The 16,342-nt window shown below is 43.3% G+C and overlaps 1 protein-coding gene across 1 annotated transcript in view; it reads left to right on the top strand.

Moving 5' to 3' along the window:
- The first annotated feature begins 2,601 nt into the window (after positions 1-2,601).
- col7a1l (collagen type VII alpha 1-like) overlaps positions 2,602-16,342 on the top strand; it is a 131,978-nt gene continuing 118,237 nt past the window's right edge. The window contains exon 1 of the mRNA XM_080207870.1: positions 2,602-2,633. The gene's annotated coding sequence lies outside the window, so the exon portion shown is untranslated. The remainder of the gene's footprint in view (positions 2,634-16,342) is intronic.

The raw sequence follows: 16,342 nt of genomic DNA, 5'->3' as shown, positions 1-16,342 counted from the left end.
GACATATCTATTTTTTAGGCCACCGGGGTCTGTACTAAGTCAATCAAGATGTCTCCCCCGGTCTTCCCTTCCTGCTTCATAGAGTACATCGAGGAGAAGGAAACAAGAGAGTGCAGAATGTAGTGTTACAGACAAAGCTATGTGTAGAGAAAGGTCAACTTAATGTGAGAAAGGTCCATTCAAAAATCTGATGGCAGCAGGGAAGCAGCTGTTCTTAAGTCGGTTGCTATATGTCCGCAGACCTTTGCAACTTTTTTCCAATGGAAGAAGGTGGAAGAGAATATGTCTGGGGTGTGTGGGGTCTTTAATTATGCTGGCAGCTTTGCCGAGGCAGCAGGAAGTGTAGACAGAGTCAATAGATGGGAAACTGTTTTGAGTAATGGATTGGGCTTCTTTCACAACCCTTTGTAGTTTCTTGCGGTCTTGGACAGAGCAGGAGCCATACCAGCTGTGGTGCCCTGATATCTGACATTGTAGTGAGGTCAGGAGCCAGACCCAGCCCACCGTAGGACATCTCTTGTACAGCACTCTATTACTGCTAGCAGATGTCATAAACATGAGTGGACGGCAGGTAGCAAACTGGATCAGGTCTCTGGGCTGCCCCTCAGGACAAAAAGGGTTGCCCTTGGCAGACAGGGATAGAGCATGAACCAGAGTGGAGGTTGAAGAAGAAGGGTTGGGCAGAAGCTTGGCTCTGAACAGGTTGAAAGTAGGGGGGGGAGCTGAAGGCAATGAATGAGGTTCAGTCTCTGTCCTGGGAGGAACTGTTAACAAAGAAGAAAGCTGTAGAGGTGGCAGCATCTAAGCTCAACTTCTTCTTGAAGGCCAAGCGGTTGGAAAAGGTCCTCCAGCGATGCCAGCAGGAGGTCAACAAGTGGCGGCAGGTGCAGGAGGACAAGTAGAAGAAACATAAACTTTTACAGGAGGTGTGGAGGAAAATACTGGAGAAGCCAGAGAGAGAGAGAGCTGGGCAGCAAGAAGGAGCAGAAGCAGAAATCATTCTGGTAAATCAGTGCTGCACCAAAACCATTGCATCCTTTTTGAGGTGTGGTACACAGAACTCAATGCAGTTCTCTTAATGAGGCTACAGGAATGGTACTGTTGGCCTACAGTGGCTCCTGGGGTAGAGAGGCTAAAAATAAATAATCCAGATTGCCCACTACCGCCAGCTCTGCAATGACTCCGCTGTGCTTATTCAAAATTGCATCACGGGATCTTTTGCACTAACCCAAGTCGGCAGGTAGGGCCTTGGTTTAGCATTTCATCCAAAAAACAGCACCTCTAACTGTACAGCATTGCCTCAGTACTGCAATGGGAGTGTTAGGCTGGGAATGGGATGGTGGGGAGGTCCTATGAGGAGAGACTGAGGGATCTAGGGTTGTTTTCGTTGGAAAGAAGGCGGCTAAGAGGGGATCTTATTGAAACATATAAGATGATTAGAGGTTTAGATAGGGTGGATAGTGATAGCCTTTTTCCTCGGATGGAGAAAGCTAGCACGAGGGGGCATGGCTTTAAATTAAGGGGGGGTAGCTACAGGACGGATGTCAGGGGTAGGTTCTTTACCCAGCGGGTGGTGAGGGATTGGAATGCCCTGCCTGCTGCAGTTGTAAATGCGTCTAGTTTGGGGGCGTTTAAGAGATCTCTGGATAGGTTTATGGACGAAAAGGGATTGGTATAGGCTAGTGGGTCATTGTTTTTGTAACTGGTCGGCGCAACATCGTGGGCCGAAGGGCCTGTTCTGCGCTGTAATGTTCTATGTTCTATGTTCTATGTATGCAAATGTTTTTTTGGATAAGCACGAGGAGATTGGGGATTGGTTTGCTGGAATAACTTTCTTACACTCAAAGCCAGATTTTCCTTTCTCTAGATGAAACTTTTCCCTTGGACTGTTAATATGAAAGACAAATTCCTGGGTGGACAGCTAACACCGTGTGTAAGCTAGCTGCCCCTAACAAGAATTCATTCCTGGTAATGCCCCATCAAGACCAGAGTAAGGGGGCAGGAGAATCCAATACAGGAGTTAGGTTGAGAGCAAAATATCGCAGAGTGGCAGGAGAAACTTCCTAATACAAGAATTCTAAGGTTATGAAATTAGCTTCTCGGGCAAGTGGCTGAGGCAGGAACAACATCAACATTCAGTATTAGATTGGACCGGCTGATTAAGGAAAAGAGATTGAAGGAATGTGAGAAGAAGCTGGATAAGTGTTATTAAAATTATTTGCTTACATGCAGGGTAAATGTTGACATGGATTGATTGGGCCGAATGTCCTGTTCCTGTATTGTAACTTCTATGTATTGCTATGGATTTGGGTGAAATTCTTGTAGGCCAAAATCAGAGTTACACGTGCAGATAGTGGGCAATTTCTATTAGATAACACTGCTCTAAAGATAAGAGACTGGTTCATGGTAACTCTACTCTCCAGATCTATTTTCAATTTTGATGCATTTCCTGTTCCTGATCTTGTGTTTTTTTTCTCAATGACATTTAGATAAGGACTCCCAACAAGGAGCTGATACTCCAAGACTGAATTGGAGCTTCAACATGAAGCAAGGTGTGAGGGGAAGACTGAGCGTGGTGATCGTTACTCTATTGGTCACACTTGTACATTGCCGAGTCCAAATTCAGCCGGAAGGTAAACGTTTGCTTGATGAAACTACAAGGAGACACTGCGATGTTCTAGAGCCATCAAACACAGAAAGAATACAAGTCCCATTTATCAGGGTGCTACAAATAAAGAGCTAATCCGTAGGACAAATGATAATTCTAAAGTTAGATAAGATATTAGGCTCCGAAAATCTGGTTGGTTTTATTCCATGGCCTAGATTTTAACCACTAATGTGTTCCTGATGGGAAATCCAGCTGGTGAATTAAAAGTTTATTTATCAGTGTCACAAATAGGCTTACATTAACACTGCAATGAAATTACTGTGAAAATCCTCTGGCTGCCACACTCTGGCACCTGTTTGGGGACACTGAGGGAGAATTTAGCATGGCCAATGCACCTAACCAGCATGCCTTTCGGACTGTGGGAGCAAACCAGAGCATACAGAGGAAACCCACGCAAACACAAGGAGGATGTGCAATATCCATACAGTCACCCCAGGCTGGGATCGAACCCAGCTCCCCAGTGCTGTGAGGCAGTAGTGCTGACCACTGTGCCACCCATCTTCTTTTCCTTTTAGATAGCAGACAGAGTGATGAGAGTTGAGTAATTCCAGTCGAGAGAGAGCTCCTGGAAAAGAATGATCTAGACTGTAGAGAACAGAATGAGTACTCAATTATAGTTTATGATAGCATTTGGGAAGGGGCCATTGAGCCCATCAAGACAATGGCAATATTGTTGTCCGAGTAAGCCGCCCAGTCTAATTCCAATCTCCTGCTTGCTCCTCATTCCCGTTGGGTCAATGCCCATGAGAGTGGAGAATACGCATGAGGACTGAAAGGTATCCTAGGCATGGTATCTTACTCCATCCCTACTGATTGCATCATACTAGTAGTTGTTGAGTTGATCAGTTCCTCTGAACAGACTAAATTAGCGGTAGCAAACCCAGAGCATCTGGAAGGTGATAGAGAGGCTAATGGACACATGGTAGTGATTACAAGGCAATAAGAGAATGAAAGCTGAACAGTTTATAACTGCCATTGTAAATAATTCCCAGAGCATCCATATTTTTATGGAAAGGTCATGAGGATGATTTTATTCTTTTTTTCAGACAAGGTTGTCAATCCAGACATCGAATGATGGACTGATTTGTAATGAGATAGATATTGACTAAGTAGCAATTTTTCTGGCATTGCAACAACTTTACCACCAATTAAGATGATAAATTCATCTGTGCCACATGTTTGCTTGACTTGGTTCAGTCAGGTTTTGTGGCTGTTGTGGAATTTATCTACCTTCTCTATTTTGATGAATCTTTAACACCAGACAATTCCAGGATGTTCTGAGTTTGATGCAGTTACTTTGAACCGTTCACATGTATTTCCCAATTCAGAAACTATTGTTAAAGTGCAACCAGTCAGCACTGAATAGTTTAGGTTGATTAATTGATGCCCATTCCAAAGACAGTTCAGCTACTCTGTAACAATCAGTGTCGGCTTTGATCCTTAGACCGTTAGATGTGGCTTGCTATCTCTCACCCATCTCTACCTGAGCTATACACCATCCACAGCTGGTGTGGAGAATGCTTCCCAGTTTTGTTGAATTCTTCTAATACATCTCCAAGATTGACTTTTAGGGAATGGACAAAAAATAGTCCAGGAATTCCTGCCAATTCTTCCCTAGTTTCTGGTGGAATGGGGAAGGAAATGCCTGCTTTCAGCCCAGCATTCTACTCATGGACTTGTATTCACGAGTCAATATTGTATGTTTGATTGTGGGGTGTAGGTGTGGTGGCAGTAGGGTATGTGGTACTGAATGAGACTTGTGTTTACATTCTGTGCCATTGCACTGTCTTACTACCTTGGATAGAATAATGATCAGAGAACTGGTCACTGCATATGAATGTTTATCGCATCTAGCAAGTGTAAACAAGCCACATTATGAGCTTGCCTGATTATCTTAAATTGGTTGTTCATGTGGCGATTATCGCACTCATGATTGTTCAGCAAGTGCTGCCCAATTATGGAATCACATCCAGTATTAATCATTTTATTTTGGTTTTGCACGTATGGGCTGGTTGAGTACAGTGTGTACTCTGCCTATTAAAAGCAATTGGAGGACCACGTTGTTTGACTCAATCAGCTAATTGTTGGGCTGTGCAGCCTGTTGCACTGATGCTTGAATTCATATACAACATTTCCCAGTTGTGTGGTAGGCCTTATGTTTATTTGGATTGACAGAGGCATTCTATCCATGGAGTATTTTCCATTGTCGCAGCATGAAATAGCTTAACCTGTCATTCAAATTTTTGAGATATTTTGCTTTTCTGGGAAAATCTGAGATTGATCAGACACTTTTCAGGTCTGAAAGTGATGGCCTTTGGCTTGTTTGCATCTTTGCGCAATACAGGGTGAACAATGATCTGATCAGGATACCCACGTTGAGTGTAAGACAAAAGGATTCAGCAATATTTGAACACAAACTCTTCTCTTTTCCTTTACTGCTTTCCACTGTGCTTACCTGGGTCTTCAACTGGAGATTTTCAAATTTAAAGTACTGTAAAAATGAACTTGACAAACATTCTGTCTGCTGCACAAACCCAGTGATCAGTAGAAGAGCATATTATTGAGGTATTAGTATGTGTTACAGGTTATCAACTGTTTACCACAGAAACTTTGATAATATATGAATTTAGTGAGCTCCTTTTGATTTGATTTTGAGTTGATTTGATTCATTATTGTCTCATGTATCTTTTTCCCAGGATGGAAGAGTCAATTACTGGGGGGCATAGGTTTAAGGTGTGAGGGGCAAGGTTTAAAGGAGATGCACAAGGCAAGTTTTTTTTACAGTAAAAAGTCTGACAACACCAGGTTTTAGTCCACAGAGGGTGGTGGGCACCTGGAACTTGCTGCCGTGGGAGGTAGTGGAAGCAGATACGATAGTGAGTTTTAAGGGGCGTCTTGACAAATACGTGAATAGGATGGGAATAGAGGGATATGGTCTCCGGCAGGGGAGGGGGTTTTAGTTCACTTGGGCAGCATGGTCGACGCATGCTTGGAAGGCCGAAGGGCCTGTTCCTGTGCTGTAATTTTCTTTGTTCTTTGTATTGAGATACAGTGGAAAGTATTGTTTCTTGTGCACTACACAGACAAAGCATACAGTTCATAGAGTACATGGGGAGAAGGAAAGAAAAGGGTGCACAATATAATGTTACAGTCATTGCTATGGTGCAGAGAAAGATCAACTTAATATATAATAGACTTTCTCAGTCTACTCATAAACCAGGTGCATCATTGTCTAGCGACATTCAGTAAAGATTTGCTTTATTCTCACTTCATCTTTCACTGATTGATTTGTTTATTCAGCTGGAGTTTTTTTTCAAATACTCAGTCCTGTTAAGTTCTTGGAATCAAACATCACTTTCACATCTGGCTGCATTTGTCGAGACTTACTTTTTTTTTCATGCTGTTGTCACTTTGATAGATTGCAGGGGTTTAACAACATGCCTGTAGGGAGTGGATGATCCAGTGGGCCAGCACACTTTCCTTTCAAATCTGGGACCCAGGAGGAGAAGAGGAATGCTCCTCTCTTGCTAGGTCTGAAGGCTCAGGGTGAGGACTCCAACTGCAGCTTTCATGAAGGTCCCACTGCTGACACCTGAACATGAAACTCAGGCCAGTGATCGAGTGCAGTACTGAGGAAGAGCTGGTATCAGAGGTACCATCTTTCTGATTGTAATAACTCCATGGAGGCGAAAGTCCGGTCACCAAGTTACTTTATTTTCACCATACGTCTGTACACAACCAGTTGCTCCCTGCTAAAAGTCTGGAAGTCTGACACACCTGCTTTAAATAGGGAGCATGAGGCTTCAATTAGGACTCATCAGGAGTTCATAGTCTAGCAAGCCAACCTCGTTGGCTGAAGTCATCACACTGGTGAGACATTAAAGCTCTCAGATGGATGTAAGAGCTTCCATACCACTATTTTTAAGGAGTGATGGGATGTTCCTCGCCAGTATTTATCCCTCTATCAATACCACTAAAACACATCACCTTGTCATTATCTCATGGGTGTTTCTGAAATCTTTCTGTACACTTCGAAACACTTCAGCGTATTTTGCAAATGTCCTGATATTATGGAAACCACTATAGGAATTCAAGGTTTTCTGCTTTTCTTTACATTCTCAGCAGGAAACACAATTTGGTGCTGAATTCATTTGCCGCACACATTGAATATTGTTGCTATGTGCATCTGAAGCATGACAAGAATGAACAAATTCAGCAACTTTTCCCAATCTCGCTCTCAATTTACAATTGTCTTTATCAGTTGTAATGATCTTTGCTCTCACTATGAAGAACTTGCCTGCTCTTCTTTAAATATCGTATGGAATCTTTAACATCTATCTGAATGGAAAGGAAGGCTCTCAGTTCAATGTCTCATCCAAAAGATGACGGGCCTGATTATCCCAAAAAAATTCTAAGTGCCGAATTTGCAGGAAAATTGGTGTAAATCCCAATCTATCAGCCTTATGGTGAAAATAAAGTAACTTGGTGACCGGACTTTCACCTCCATGGAGTTATTACAATCAGAAAGATGGTACCTCTGATACCAGTTCTTCCTCAGTACTGCACTCGATCACTGGCCTGAGTTTCATGTTCAGGTGTCAGCAGTGGGACCTATGTGAAAGCTGCAATTGGAGTCCTCACCCTGAGCCTTCAGACCTAGCAAGAGAGGAGCATTCCTCTTCTCCTCCTGGGTCCCAGATTTGAAAGGAAAGTGTGCTGGCCCACTGGATCACCCACTCCCTACAGGCATGTTGTTAAACCCCTGCAATCTATCAAAGTGACAACAACACAAAAAAACTCAGTAAATCTTGACAAATGCAGCCAGATGTGAAGGTGATGTTTTATTCCAAGAACTTAACGGGGCTCTGAGAATATCAGGAAGCAGGGAGAGTGGGCATAGGCATCCTGACAGTGCCAGTCTGTACCCCTGGCACTGCCCAAGTGACAAAGTGCCCATGCCATTGTGCACAGGGCAGTGCCCAGGGGGCAGGACCTATTGTGGGTAGGGCTTAAGGGGCAAACCGTGGGAGTGGGAAGTCCCGCTGCCATTCTGAATGGGGATTGTTCGTGGCTAGAGGAAGGCCAGCAATCGGGGCGGGCTAGGGAGTGGGTAGTCTGCTGGGGTTGTCTGCCTCTTGTTGGGGGGATTCTGCCAGGGTGGGGGGCTGGAGTGGCAGCACTGAATGTTTCCCGGGCAGCTCAATTGGTTCCCGGGCTGGCCAGCATTCAATGCTGCCACTCCAACCCACCATCCTGGCAGAATCCCCCCAACGGGAGGCAGACACCCCCAGCAGACCACCCACTCCCTAGCCCACCTCAATCACTGGCCTTCCTCCAGCCACGAACGATCCCCATGCAGAATGGCAGCAGGACTTCCCACTCCCACTGTTTGCCTCTTAAACCCTGCCCACAATAGGCCCTGTCCCCTTGACACTGCCCTGTGCACAATGGCATGGGCACTTGGGCAGTGCCAGGGCACAGGCTGGCATTGCCAGGAAGCCTATACCCACCTTCTCTGCTTCCCGACACCCTGGAGGGGCCCTGATTGGCCCCCCCCCCCTTTACTCCAACAAGGTCTCCCTGACTGTGAGGAGCTACTCCAAACCCCGCCAGAGTGAAATACTCCTGGCGGGGTGGGAGATGCTATTGGGCGCAGAGAATTCAGTCCTTGGCCCAAAAATGACATTTAAGTTGCATTAAAAACAGATTAAAATCACTTACCTGGTCTTCCCACTGGCTTCCAACATGGTCTGAACCGCATGCCTGGAACACATGCATGAATCCTGCGGAATAGCCAACAAACGCATCTCACAACACAACGTGCCAAAAAATTAGTGTGTTGCGATGGGAGAATCAGCTTTGATATCTCTGACTATGCAGTACTCCCTCAATATTGAACGACTGATTCCTCTCTATTTTCTTCCTCTAACTCAATGTGCTAAAATAAAACATAATGTACCATGATGATTTGATTTGGTCTGCCACCCAATTGATTTTTTTGTTGAGATCCCTTGGACTCACCTTCTACAACTTATAGACCTAAAACCCAAATTCGGAATTACCCTACCCTTCCACTGCATCTCTTTTAAACCCCGGTGTAGTCTTGCATTAAATTCCTGACCTTTGCATGGGTTACTCAATTTTGCTGAAGAAAAGGTGAACACTCCGACGCTGATTCGGGTAAGTTCCTGTTTAATATCTCATATTTGTTGTTGTGGTTAGGATGCAGGGACACAAAAGAATGTGAGCAATGACTCTCACGCTATTAACGGAAGGAGTCACCAACAACGTTATCAAGCAGCACTTGCTCAACAATAACGTGCTCATGGACTCTGTTTGGGTTTCGCCAGGGTCACTCAACTCCTAATCTCATTACAGCCGTGACTGAAACAAGGATAATAGAGCTGAATGCCAGAGGTGAGGTGAAAGTGACAGTCCTTGACGTCAAGATAACATTCGACTGAGTGTGGCATCAGGAGCTGTAGCAACACTGGAGTCAATAGAAATCAAGGCGAATAAGGAGTTTGGAATCATATTTAACACAAAGCAAGATGGTTGTGGTGATTGGAGATCAATCATCCCAACTCCAGGACACCTCTACAGGAGTTCAACAAGGTGGTGTCCTAGACCTAACCATCTTCAGCTGTTTCATCAACACCCTTTCTTCCATCAAAAGATCACAAATGGGAATGTTTGCAGATGACTGTACACAGCTTAGTATCATTCGCAATTCCTCAGATACTAAATCAGCCCACGTCCAAATGCAGCAAGACTTGGACAATATCAATGGCTTGGACTGACAAGTGGCAAGTAACGTTCATGCCACACAAGAGCCAGGCAATAACCAGAGAGGATCTGAGCATCACCCCATGACATTCAATGGCATTACCATTACTGAATATCCCACTGTCAACATGTGGGGGTTTCTGCTGTCTCAAACTCTCAAGATGTTCAACCCACAATACAAGATGACTGGAATCAACATGATGATTCACACAATGATGTGTGAAAATAAATAATAATCTTTATTAATTTAAACTCACAAAAACTTGCTACTGGAATTTTTAAGTTGGGATATACTCTTTGAGGGTAAGGAAATATATATCCTTTATATATAAAATATTTCCTCGTAGGCAACTAGCACATAAATTCTGTCCATGACACAATGCTACCCATATCATAACTTACTCCAAATCTCATCCACCCACCTGCACCATGCTTGTTGACCTTCTTTGGTTTTCTGACTGACAACACCTCAATTTTAAAATTTTATTATCCTGGTTTTCAACACCATCCATAGTCTCATTCCTTACTATCTCTGTAAACTACAACAGCCATACAACCTTCGCACCCCACTGCTCTTCTAATTCTGGCCTCTTTAACCATCCTGATTTTAATTATTCCATGGAGATGCCGGCGTTGAACTGGGGTAAACACAGTAAGAAGTCTCACAACACCAGGTTAAAGTCCAACAAGTTTACTTGATAGTAAACCCACAAGCCATCAGGGTTTGCCCCTTCGTCGGGTAGCCCCGAAAGGTTGTGGGTTTACTATCAAATAAACTTGTTGGACTTTAACCTGGTGTTGTGAGACTTCTTACCGTGTTTAATCATTCCATCATTGGAATTAGTGTTGTGTTTCAATGCTCTAGAATTCACTGTCTAAACCTTTCAGTTTCTCTACTTCTTCTCCATTTTAGGGATGCTTCTTAAAACCTACCTCTTCAGTCATGCTTTGGGTAATTTATCCTGATTTTTCTTGTGTGTTATAGTTAAAATAATTTTATTAATATGCCTCACAGCGCCATGGACCCAGGTTCGATTCTTGGCTTGGGCCATTGTCTGGGCAGAGTCTGCATCTTCTCTCCGTGTCTGCGTGGGTTTTCTCTGGATGCTCCGGTTTCCACCACACAGTCTAAAAAGACATGCTGGTTAGGTGGATCGGCCATGCTAAATTATCCCTCAGTGTATCCGAACAGGCATTGGAGTGTGGCGACCAAGGGATTTTCACAGTAACTTCATTGCAGTGTTAATTTAAGCCGACTTGTGACACTAATAAATAAACACCTTGGGATATTAATCATGTCAAATGTGCTTCGTAAATGTAAGTTGCTGTTATTGCCTATGTTGGTTCAGGAGTAAACATTGACCAGGACATTAGGGTAACACCCAAAGTTTTCTTTACATAGTGCCACAGGAACTCTTATTTCTTTCTGATAAGGTCAATGGAACTTTGCTTTAACTGCCCCTCCAGAAGACAGTGACTGGAATATTACCGGCACGCCCACCCTACATTCTCCGTTGGCCGTGGGACATGCGGTAAAAGTCCGCCCAACATCTCTGTCAGCACAGTCCTCCCTGTGTACTCAAGTGCCAACCTAGATACTTCACTCCATGCCTGAGGCATGAACTTGAATCCAGTACCCATAAGATCAGAGCGGTTGCATGAGGCAGACAGAGAGAGAGAAGAGATAAGCGAGGCAAATTGAATGTGAACACGATGAGAGAGATCCACAGGAAGATGCACAATATGGGAAAGGACGAAATGACATTTGTGGATGGAGGGAGACATTTACAACATTTTTTGAACATGCTCATGACTTTTATACAGCCTGGTCCTGTTGTGGTGAGTCAGTGTTAATGAAGACAGGTGTGGAACATATGACTTGGTGAGGCCCCTGGACATTTGGTATGGGTTTGAAATAAGTACCAATCAGCCATCTGGAAATTATTCACAAGAAAGAACATTTAATAAAGCAAGAAAGAGGCTAATGAAATATGTTTGGTGTATCTGCTGAAAAATGTAGGGATGGTCAGAGTTTAAAGTTGGAGCAGCTATGGCGCAGTAGTATTATCATTAGACTAATAATCCAAAGACTAAGGGTAATACTTTGGGGGCCCGGATTTGAATCCCACCACAATGATGGTGAAATTTGAATTCAAGAAAAAACTGGAATTAAAAGCGTAATGAATGGTTTGCTAGGCCACTTCAGAGGACGTTTTAAAAGTCAACCACATTTCTGTGGATCTGGGGTCACAAGTAGGCCAGACCCACGTAAGGACGGTAGATTTCCTTCCCTAAAGGCATTAGTGAACCAGATGGGTTTTTAGGACAATTGTTTCATGGGAATCGTTGGGCTTTCAATTTTTTTGAATTTGAATTTCGCCATCTGCTGTGGTGGGATTCAAACTCTGGTGTGGAGGTTTAGCTGGAGGTTTAAGAAGCTGCTAGCTAGGCGGAAATAGGAAAGGAATTATTCCTAACATTTCAGAATGTTGCTAAACAACAGTCTGGTGTTAAGTTGAGGAGAACAAAGCAAGGGAGAGATTTTGCAGTACCTGTTTGTTTTACACCCAGTCCAGTTTTACGTCTGTTATGATAGTCACGAAGGCCACAGGAGATTACCAGCCGGTCTCCCTGTGGGCTTTGTGGAGTATGAGCTGTCTTATTGGGCAAGCAGATTGTTGTAGTATGTCTGGTTTAACAATATCACTTAGGTTGTGAATGAAATATTTCTCTCCACACTCTGACGACTTGGTGGATGGTGTGTAGTGAGAGAGAGACCAAAGAGAAGGAAAAAATAATGAACAAAAATACATGAGGAGTAGCATTAACTTTATTTTTTGGATGGAAAATCCATAGAACCAGCTGGAAATCTGGTTTCACACCCTGTGTAATACTGTTCTCCCTTGATTTTAGTTTCCCAAGGGGTACATTAGGTTAAAATTGCCACTATCATAAAGGTTTACAGCACAGGAGGAGGCCATTCAGCCTGGAGTGTCTGTCCTGGTTATTTGAAAGAACTATCCCATTATTCCCATATCCCTACTCTTTCCCTATAAACCTGCAGATGTTTCCTTTGCAGATATATATCCTTTTGAAAGTTACAACTGAATCAGCTGCCACCACCCTTTCAGACAGTATATTCCATTTTATAACCCAAGAATGTAGAAACAGGAAGAGGCCATCAACCCATTGAATCTGTTCAACGTTCAATCAGATCATGCCTGATCTGTTTCTTAATTTTGTTTTCCCTGCCTTTATAGCCCCAGTAAAGCCCTTGCCTTAGAAAGCTTTAAACTTGAGAAACAGCTCACTGATGAATCAGAGGACATGGAGGCTTTGCAGAGGGCACAGAAAAGGTTTACCAGGATGTTGTCTGGTTTGGAGCGTATTTGCCATAAGGAGAGATTGAACGAACTTGGTTTGTTTTCACTTGAACATCAGAGGCTGAGGGGTGACCTGGTAGAAATTTAAAAATTATGAGTGGCATGGATAGTGGGAGACTTCTTCCCAGAGTAGAAATGTCAACTATTTGGGAACATAGGCTTAAGATTAAAGGAGGAAAGCTTAAAGGAAATGCAAGAGGAAGTCTTTTACATAGATGGTGTTAAGTACCTGGAACACAGTGCCAGAGGAGGTTATAGAAGCAGATACAATAGCAACATTTAAGAGGCCTCTCAACAGATACATGCATGGGCAGGAAATAGAGGGATATGGACCTCTAAAGGCAAAAGAGCTTTAGTTTAGAAAGACGTCATGTGTTGGCACAGGCTTGGTGGCCAAAGATCTTTTACTGTACTGTTCTTTGTTCTTTGTAATGATGTGAATGAATCTGTCAGAACTGGAACTGATTCATACTATAAGTTCAAATGTATAATCCTCACTGGGACACTAGTAAAGCGGTATGTTTTGTTGAAGCACGTGGTATTTTCCTTCAGATTTTGTTCCAGGAACAATTTTGACTTTTTACTTCAGTAGGGGCTTCCCTTCAACATCCATATATAGTTTAATGGCACAGACCCTTTGGGTTGTGTTACTGAGATATCTCATTGTTAACTATCTGACAGATATTGCTGAGATGAGTTTGTTGCTCGTGTCACGCAACAAACTGTGAAAGACCGGAAATGTACTGACTGAGTTTTAGAAAAGTTAGTGAGTGTGCAGTGTAAGAAGAGTTGTCAGTCTTTTGTAAGGATAAGCCAAGGGAAGTGACTTGTCAAACTGGCCCTCTTTAGCAAAGGATAGAGATGCCTCAGTGGGGACTTTTTTAAGGCCTCTCTCCCTATTTGACAAAGTTTCAGATGGCACTGTTAAGACCTCTAAATGCACAAAACCATGCAGCAAAATAGACCAACTTTCAAAATTTCCGACTGACACAAAATTATTTCATGTAACATTCAGGGGCGTAGCCAGTTTCTAAAGTTAGGGGGAGCGAGCACATTAAAAAAGGCGTCACGACGCATTCCAAATAATTTTAAATTCATTATACATTTTTATTTTGTATTTAAAATCAAAACATAATAAAAACATATGTGTTATTTAATTATTTTACATTTTAAACTTAAAATGAAAACAAAATGAAGCAATATGAAAAAAGTATGGAACAACTACAACAACCTCTTTCGCCTAGGCTTCATTCTAGCAAAGGTATCTATTACTTTATTATAATCTACCTCAGTAGCCAACTGTTTTTCAATGAAATCCCCGCATCCGTATTGCATTCTGCGATTACAGCACACGGATTGAGGACTTCAGATCTCAGGAAAAGATCTGAGAGGTCCATGAGGAACACCCTGTTGAAAAGGCGCCACTTTTGAAGAATGTGCTCAGGGGGAGGGGTCGCTCCCCCTGCTCTCCCTCTAAGCAGATTTGCCTCAGTCCGTCAACAGCTGAAAGTTTGTGTGAAAGCGTTAGCCCTCAACACTCATAAAACTGACCAATCTTGATGGGCCGTGTGGTCTAATTCTGCTCCTATGTCGTATGGTCTTAATCTGAAAAACTGGACAATTGCCAGCAACTTGCATTTGTATGCTGCCTGTAATAATCCCGCCAAGGTCAGTCTTCCGTCACCAACACCCTTTTTTACAGTGTGAATAAATGCTACAGAGTACAGATCAAGCTGCTGGGTTCTTCAACTGTTGGTCTGAGTGCAATCAGCTGGTTTTAACACACCTGTTGCTCCTTTCCTATTGGACAAGCCTCCCCTTGCTTAAATAGGGCAGCTTGTACTCTAATAGGCCTCCAGAGGGACATCTGTTGACAATTACCCGTGAACATCATAAAATCCCTCCTGCCTTGAGCCAGTTTCTTCTCCAGCACCCCTGCCATGGGGGGTCTTTTCCACCGCTTGGCCATTGGCCTGGGGTCGAATGGAAGCTGGAGCAGATCAGGGGGTGTGAAGCATATTGGAGAACATTGCTTCCAAAAGGAGTGCTGTAAACCTGCTGATGCCAGTTCTTTCTGCGGTCTTAGAACAAAGAATAATACAGCACAAGAACAGGCCCTTCAGCCCACCAAGACTGTGCCGACAAAGATACCTCTGTAATCTAATATTTTGCTGTCTCTACATGGTTCATATTTCTTTATTCCCTGCCTATTCATGTATCCATCCAGATGCCTCTTGAACGTTGTTATAGAATCTGCTTCCACCACCACCTCCAGCACACGTTCCAGACATTCACCACCTTCTATGTGAAAAACTTGCTCTTTACATCTCTTTTAAAATCTCCCCCTCACTCTCAACCTATGCCCCCAATTAATTGACCCATCTACCCTGTGAAAAAGGCTCTGACCACTCTATACACGCCTGTCATAATCTTGTAAACCATTATCAAGTCTCCTCTCAACCTCCGACACGCCAATGAAAAAAATCCAAGTTTGTTCAACCTTTCTTCATAGTCCATACCCTCCAAATCAGGCAACATCCTGGTAAATCTCTTCTGCACCCTTTCCAATGCCTCAACATCTTTCCAGTGGCAACCAGAATTGTACACAATATTCCAAATACGGCCTAATAAGTCTTATACAGCTGCAACATGATTTTCCAACTCCTATACTCAACACCCCGGTCGATGAAGGCCAGCATGCCATATGCCTTCTTGACCACCTTGTCCACCTGAGTTGCCACCTTCAGGGAACAGTGGATCTGCACACAAAGATCCTTGTATATGCTAATATTTCTAAAGGCTCTAACATTTACCGTATACTTTCCTTCTGCAGTAGATCTTCCAAATTGCATCACCTCACATTTGTCTGAGTTAAATTCCATCTGCCATCTTTTGGCCCAGGTCTCTAGTTGTATCCTCTGACAATCCTCCTCACTATCCATTACTCCCCCAATTTTTGTATCATCTGCAAATTTATTAATCAGACCACCTACATTTTCCTCCATGTCATTTACATATATTATAAATAACAGAGGCCCTTATGGAACACTGCTTGTCACTGACCTCCAGTTAGAAAATTACCTCTCCACTGCCACTCTCTGCTTTCTATGCCCAAGCCAGTTTTGTATCCATCTTATCAGCTCACCTCGGATCCCTTATGACTTCACCTTCTGTATCAGCCAGCCATGAGGTACCTTATCAAAGGCTTCACTAAAGTCCATGTATACAACGTTCATTGCCCTGGTCAATTTATCTTGTCACTTCCTCAAAGAACTCAATCAAGTTTATGAGACATGACCTTCCCTTCAAAAAAACCATGCTGCCTATCGCCAATAAGTCCATTCTCTTCTTGCTTCAGTTGGGTTGCTGGTGTCTCCAGCTTCCATTTTGCAACCTGTGTCCTCATCACCCAGAAGGACAGATGTAGGGTTGACTTCTAGCTATGGTTTGACACTGGCAGTAGTTGTCCCCATGGCTCAATGTGAGGTCTTCACTGGCATGGGAT

Source organism: Carcharhinus amblyrhynchos, chromosome 19, assembly GCF_965287045.1.
Source record: "Carcharhinus amblyrhynchos chromosome 19, sCarAmb.v2.hapA, whole genome shotgun sequence".
Classification (NCBI taxonomy): domain Eukaryota; kingdom Metazoa; phylum Chordata; class Chondrichthyes; order Carcharhiniformes; family Carcharhinidae; genus Carcharhinus; species Carcharhinus amblyrhynchos.
This window is presented reverse-complemented; position numbering and strand designations above follow the sequence as displayed.